The sequence below is a fragment of the Peromyscus maniculatus genome, chromosome 19 (genome assembly GCF_049852395.1).
Source record: "Peromyscus maniculatus bairdii isolate BWxNUB_F1_BW_parent chromosome 19, HU_Pman_BW_mat_3.1, whole genome shotgun sequence".
NCBI lineage: Eukaryota > Metazoa > Chordata > Mammalia > Rodentia > Cricetidae > Peromyscus > Peromyscus maniculatus.
In genome coordinates, this window is record NC_134870.1 from 2,961,128 (window position 1) to 2,969,128 (window position 8,001).

Sequence of the window (8,001 nt, forward strand, 5' to 3'; positions counted from 1 at the left end):
TCTGCTCTTCTCTCAGCAGAATGTGAGGCCCCTCTGAGTAGAAGAGGACAAAGTGGAAAACACTTGTAATAATTAGGGGAAAGGGGCTCCGGGGCTCCTGAGAGCCGTATTTCCTAGAACTGCTGGAGACAATGTGCCTGTTCTGGGACTTGTTCAGTTAACAAATAATGAGGGCTTCTGGGTGATTACATTCCCATCATGCTTTGGATATAGTATTCCCAATAGATTTTAAAGTCATTAAACACATTCACTCATTATTAGTGCCGGGATCAAATCCAAGGCCTGTGCACAATAAGCAAGCATTCTGCACCTGATCTATATCCCCAGTCCTTGGTTTTTCTGAGACACTTCCACACCTGTCTGAAGTTATCTTAAAGACAATTTACTCTGTCACCTAAAGCCAATCACTGAGGAAGCCCTGCTGGATGAGGGTCACAGGGACAGCAGTGGCATTTGCTCTTTGGTTCCTATAGTGGTGTGAAGGGCAAATATCCCCCCAGGAATTGGAACTCTGCCTGTAGGTCGGTGGCACTGTTTGGGGAGGTGGTGCAGCGTTGCTGGAGGAAACCCGTCCGTGGGGACAGTGAAAGGATTAAAAAAGACAGGCGAAGTAGGTACCTGGGGGCGGGGGGCAAGCTATGCCCCTAAGAGGACATGACACACACAACAGAGTCAGTGCAACAGGTTTATTGGGGGAGGGGGAGAGTGAAAGGAGCCCCCGGGGACATGAGAGGCAGACAGACAGACAGAACAGGGAAGAGGCAAGAGAAGCAAGAGACTGAGCTGTGTCTGGCGGACACTTTGAAGGGCTGCACATGTCACATAGCTGCCATGGAAAGGCACCCGCCATGGAGGCAGCGGCAGGTGGGAAACTAACGTTCCTCCCTTTTGTTTACTATAAAAAGGTGAGGAACTAGGAAAGGGTATCTGGTGAGGTGGGAATGGGGACGCTGTGTTCTCTAGACTGCTTCCTGTTGTCTGCGGGTGCCAGCATCTTTGGGGGACCTGAGGAAGCTGGGGTGCTGGCCAAGTCCTGGGATTGCTGGCTGTTTCACTCACTGGCCAGGCTCTGTGAACTGTCCAGCACTATGGAAGTGCAGGCCTACCTGAAGCAGTCTGTGAGGTTGGACCCCTGGGCTAGCCACTTTGAAGCCGTCCAGGATGGAGATTTTGAGGGGACACCTGGACCTGGCAGGATGCTGGCAGAGCAGAAAAATGTTAAGAAGTTTAGAGGGATATTTTTCTTAGGTTCTGGTAATTGAGGGAGGGGAGTCCCCAGACCAGGGAAAGGTGGGGATGCTTTGAACATTCATAACCTCACCCCACTTCCAGTTTTGTGGTCCCTCAGCTCCCTGCTCCGGCTGCCTACTGCCATGTCTCCCTCAACATTATGGACTCTCTCTCTGGAACCATAAACTCTTCCTTAAGTTGTCTTTGGTTATGGTGTTTTATCACAGCAGAATGACTAATACAGTTATTATGTGCAGGTACAAGGCAAGTTGCTACACACACACACACACACACACACACACACACACACACACACCTTTCTCCACTTAATTCTTTCAATAAAGCAAAGAGGGCATCCAATTACCTTCCCCACTTTGACAAGGTAAACTCAGTGAGTTTATACCCTAAGCCAAGAAGGCCCAGGCAGCTGCTCACCTCCAGAGGCAGCCCTGGCCTCACCTGATCAAGACAAAGACCATGGATGCTGAGGAGAATGAAAATTCTTGAAGAGGAAAATTCAGCTTTGCTACCAAATAAAAATGAATTATTTGCCTTGAGGACAAGGTGGAATTTACTCACATAGTGAATTCCCCACAGAGGGGTGGGGAATTCGCTAACTATAACCTGAGTTTCCCCAGGCAAGTCTGAGCAGAGACTGCCCTTCCCCTGACTGCCACTTAGCTTTCCTCCAACTTACCTGCACTCTTGGGTACCCAATCTCTAAGGCTTCCTGAGGTGTCCTCTCCAGCTTTAACTGGCACTCAGTGGTTGCCTCTATACTTGGCTCTACACGGTAACTAAACGCAGGATGAAAGCCTGGGGTCTCTGCTTCCATTTGTATCTGTCTCCTGTCCTCTGGACCACCTGGTCCCCTCTGCATGTAGGTACATCAATCACCCAAGGTGTAGATGCCTAATGCACTTAGGCAAGTCACTGTCCTAACCCTGCCGTCACCTTTAATCCTAGGAATAGCAAGGTCTATAGGCAGGACGGCCCACACTTAACAATAGCAATTTATAGGTTAGCCCTGGATAGCTTGTTCTGTAAGACCCTGGGCTAACCCTCAGATAGATCATCCTGTAAGACCCTCTGGTGCCCTCTGGGGAAGACAGTGAATGACAGGTTACCTGAAGGACTACCACGCAGGATTAAGGCAGAGACAATGACAGGCAAGACCACACCATGGCCAGAACAGCTGAATTTATACATACCATTTGCCCTGCCCTGATTCTTGTTAGAACATAGGCCTGCCCCAAAAGACAGTGGTCACTTGAAAAGGCCAGATCCCACAGCCTGAAGAGATGAGGCCATGCCCCTGTTAGGAAGTGGTCAGTGCTGTGGCCTCTAACAGCAGTTGCTAATTTATGATCCTAAACACTACCTGGTTCCTCCATGCTGTTGAACTAAATCACGTGGTGTGAAAATTCTGGCCACACCCAAAAAGGTCATAAAAGGTCACATTTCTTTGTTTTGGAGGGTTAATCTAGAGACTCCTCATGGGAAACTTTTCTCGGGGACATTCCTCCAAGGCTGCTCTCTGAAGAGTGCCCTCCCCCACACACCCATTCTTACTCTTTTTTTTTTTTTTTTTTTCTGAGACAGGGTTTCTCTGTGTAGCTTTGCGCCTTTCCTGGAACTCACTCTGTAGACCAGGCTGGCTTCGAACTCACAGAGATCCACCTGGCTCTGCCTCCCACGTGCTGGGATTAAAGGCATGCGCCACCACCGCCCGGCCCATTCTTACTCTTAATTCAGCTCGTCTTCAGCTTTTGAAGGGAAGCCTCTCCTTCCCAGGACACCCTGTCCTCCTTCTCCTCCTCCTCATTAGTAACCACTGAAGAAACGCCACGTGGAGTTTACTTTCATTGTGGCAAGTTAGCCACTGGGCAGGAAAGTGCCCTTGCTTCTACTGCTGACAGATGCTGTCCAAAATGGACAAGCAGGACACAAAAGAAAGGACTGCTGATCCTTGCCAAGACAAGGTAGGAAAGCTCTTTAGAAATCCTGCTTCACAGATGAGTCTGTCAGCTATGCTAAGCCTGTAGGCAGAAGAGGATGCCCCAACACTGCAGAGGAACCTTGGGTGACCGTCCACACAGAAGCCAGGTGTCTTTCTTTCCTCACATTTTTTGGAAGTCGCTTGCTTGTTTGTGCTTCTTCTTTAACTAGGTAATATTATTTCCTTCTCGGGTCTCTGAGTGAGTTGAAGATTAGATAGTTATAGTTTTTCTTGTTAAATTCAGAGAAGAAACTCACTAAAGAGGTGTAAATGTATAAGTTTGAAAGACATCAAAAGATAGTTTTGTGTTTGTTATACAAGTTAGAATAGAAAGTGAATAAGGTACATTTTGGACTCACCAAAATAGGATAAATAATGGGATATTTTCTCTGAATCTGTCAAATGTTAATGGACTGGACATTGTTAATGTAATTCTTGGCTGTATATATTATAGATACTTATTGTACTCATTGTATATAGTTTTTCTTATGTTAGTTATAACCTTCTATTATTATTTTGAGCAAAAAAGAGGAAATATTGTGTAACCTAATAAACTTGCCTGAGGATCAGAGGACAGAGCCAGCCACTAGATTAGACATAGAAGCCAGGCTGTGATGGCACACACCTTTAATTCCAGCACTTGAGATCTCATGCCTTTGCTTGGGAAGCACACATGCCTTTAATCCCAGGAAGTAATATAGCAGGGCAGAGAAAGGTATATAAGGCATGACAAAAAAGGAACTCTGTAGATGTAACCAACCATCTTATTAAATAAGAAACACAGAAACAATGTAAAAGAGAAAGCCAAGAGGTCAGAACTCAGAGCTAAAATCTCACCCTTCCTTCTGCTGTCCCAGCTTCCCGAAAGAGAGCTATATCCTGTCTGTACGTCTTTTTTGTAGTATTATTGTTCTGCCTTCTCATTGGTTGTAAACCCAAACACGTGACTGCCTCATCACTGTCTGAATGTACAGCCCCATAGGTCTTAAAGGCATATGTCTCCAATGCTGGCTGTATCCCTGAACACACAGAGATCTATGGGATTAAAGGCGTGTGCCACCACCGCCACACTCTGTCTATGGCTCTAATAGCTCTGACCCCCGGGCAACTTTATTTATTAACATACAATCAAAATCACATTTCAGTACAATTAGAATACCACCACAGAACTCACTCTCTTTAGGCTGAGGATTTCATAGAGGTAAGAACTAGTGGCTGAATTGTTTGCTTCTCTGATCTTTCAGCTTTTACCCTGATATCTGACTCTGAGTTTTTTATTAAAAGATCATCTAAGATTCTAACAACAAGTTACAGTTATAATCCTCTCATATCTTAGCTAAGAACATTTCAGATACTAAAGTTCAATTTTTTAGAATAGGACAGCTATTGGAGTAATCTCTGTAACATGACATTTACCCATGTTCTGGACAGCTCTGCATTTTAACATGTGTCTCTTGTTTGATGTTGTTCTTGCTGGTTGTATTTTTATTTTTGTTTTGGTTATTACCTTTCCCCTCTCCTGAACAATACTTGATAATCATTCATACTGTATATAGTTTTATAATAGGTTAGAACTTTCTTATTTAGACAAAAGGGGAAGATGTAGCGGATATCCATTCTATGATCCTGAAGTGCAGCCCTAGAGACACAGCAGGTAACTGTTCCACCTGCCAGTGACTTGAAGTACACGCCCCTGGGGCATGGCCTCTTGGCTACCCTTAAGACCTGAGATGCACATATATTCTCTTTTGCTCCTTGTATGCTGGGACAGTTGGAAGAACATGAGACCGTGCCTCGCCTTTTCCATGACTCGGTTCTATCTTGTGGGTTTTCCTTTCTTAATAAATCCCTTTGTCCTTTAAGCAGACTCTGTGGATTTGTTGCCCTAGTGTGGCATGCACACACATCTGTATGGGGTATAGAGGAGCAGCAGAATGTGGAAACTTGGCGATGTCTACAAGCGCCTCATCCTCTCACTACCCTCGTGAACACATACAGGCAGGTTACCTACAGCCACTCAGACTCGCCCAGGGTTTTTCTGGCCCCTAAGGACTGACTGAATTCCAAGTTGTTCAAGACTCACCACTGAAGCAGTAATTTATAACAAGCTTTGGAAGTCAGGCTGGGCCGGACACTGTTTAAGGTTGCTCAAGGAACATGAGCTGTGACTCCTGGGGCTGTTAAGACAAACTTGAGGTAGCCACCCATGTTGTCTGATATTTTGATTGTGTTCTGACAAATAAAACTTGGTTGGAGTCAGAGGGCAGAGCTAGCTACTAGTTAACCAAAGAGATATGGAGATCTGAATAGAAAGGAAACAGGAAGTGATAAGGTGGGGACAGACAGAGGATCTTGGCCCTTCCAGACTGAGAAACAGAAAGGGTAGGAAGCAACTGTGGCTACTCATCTGTTTCTCTGATATCTGTCTCCTTGATTTTATTGAAAAGATTAATTAGATTTACACTTCATCTGGCATCCAACCTTTGGGGCCGAATTCATGAAACAGCTGCTTGTCTGTGGCATTGCGGCCAGCAGCACCCACCAGAGCGTCACTCGGGAGCTCTATCTGTTGGAGTCACTGCACCACTGGCTGGCTTTCCCTTTCTTCCCCAAGCCTTCTGAGCAAGTCTGGGGTTTTCCTGGTGCAGCCTTTCTACAGCATTCACCACAAGCCCCAAACTGCACAGGTGCCTGGGTACTGTAGATGTAACCAACCATCTTATTAAATAAGAAACACAGAACCAATGCAAAGAAGAAAGCCAAGAGGTCAGAGCTCAGAGCTAAAATCTTACCCTTCCTCCTGCGGTGGTCCAACCTCTTCGAAAGAGACCTACTTCCTGTGTGTTTGTCTTTAGATAGTCTTTCTGTTCTGCCTTCTCATTGGTTGTAATACCAAACACATGACTGCGTCACTGCCTGTCTATACAGACCTCCAGGTCTTCTATGGTTGGTATTGAGATTAAAGGCGTGTGTCTCCATGCTGGCTGTATCCTTGACCACACAGAGACCTACCTAGCTCTGCCTACCAAGTGCTGGGATTAAAGGCGTGCACCACCACCGCCCAGCTTTCCTATGGCTTGTTAATAGCTCTGACCCCCTGGGCAACTTTGTTTATTAACATACAAATAAAATCACATTTAAGTACAAATAAAATACCACCATATTTCCCCTTTTCTATTTTAATAAAAAGAAGAAAAGCAAAAGGTTATAACTAACAAAAGAAAAACTATATGCAAAAGTACAATAACTATATATAATATATACAAGTAATAAATACCTAAACAATGTCTAGTCCATTTGTATTTGACAAATTCAGAGAAAATAATTTCATTATCTATTTTATTTTGGTAAGTCCAAAATGTACCTAATTCACTTTCTATCTTAATTAATCTTCAACTATAACTAACTAACCTTCAACTATAACTAACTAATCTTCAACTCCCTCAGAGACCCAAGAAGGAAATAATATTAGCTAACAAAAATAAAAACAGGAAGTGCATGCAAGCAGCTTCCAAAAAATTTGTGAGTTGACAGAAACAGCCAGCTGCCTGGACAGTCACCTGAGGTTTCTCTGCAGTGTTGGGGCATCATCTTCAGCTTATAGGCTTAGCATATCTGACATACTTATTTGTGAAGTAGGATATACACAAGGTCAACAGTTCAACCTCACATTGGGTGAGAGCAGTCCATGTACCAGAAACACCTGAATTCCACTAGTGTCATGTCATGACTCAGGATTTTAAATTCTGGAAATTGTTGATGGTTTTTTAATTCAGCTGTCCATTCTTGGCTGTGTATATATGGCTTCATCTCAGCATCCCGTTCTTCTCCACACCCCTCTATTAAATGCCAGTCTAATATTGAGAGGCGTGAGCTTAGTTACTCTTCAAGAATAACTGTTTCAGCTGCTGTTCCATTGCACATCAGAAGCCATTGGCCCACTGCCTGTTCATCTGCCTTCAAAGAAAAGGGCACTGTACCTTTTCCGAATTGCGAAGGCTACTTCAGGGATGGTGCCATATTGTCCTGTCCTCAGAAGATGCCTTTTGATAAAGCCATAACCACACTTGTTTTGGCAACAATCAGTAGTCCTTTGTTTCGTGTCCTGTCTGTCCATTTTGTCCTGTTGATTCAAGGATACTTTGTTGTCTAGTGGCTAACTTTTGCTACAGTGAAAGCTAACTCCATATGCTGTTTCTTCAATGCCCATATTTTCTCTGAAGTAGATTGGTACTGCCAGGAGCCAACATGTCTCAAAAAGAAAAATGTCTAAGTGATTAAACCATTTTAAATGCCATATTCTATAGATCTCTGAAGAGTTTGAAAGTGACATGTCTATCTAAAATATATCTGCTCAATTTTTAAAACATATCTAATATGACTACAAGTTCTATTGTAATGTCTAACTACTAACTTTCATTTCTTTATATCCTAATAGTTGGTAATAATAACATTCAAGGATCATAAAATTGCATTACATTGTTAAATGAATGGTATAAATACAATTAGAAATATACATATAGCATTTTCTAACAATATCAATTTCAAATTTGTATACAATATAAAACAATCCAATCCAATGTAAAGTATTTAAAACTAGTAATTGTCTTTTTCTTTTTTCTTTTCTTTCTTTCTTTTTTTTTAAACAAGAACCTTAAATCTAATCTCCTTTGCTTAGCCTTTTTCCTAACCCTTGACAACAACTTGTAACCATCCCCCCTAAACAATGAAAATTATCCCAGACCCAAAACCCATTAAAAAAACCAAAAAAC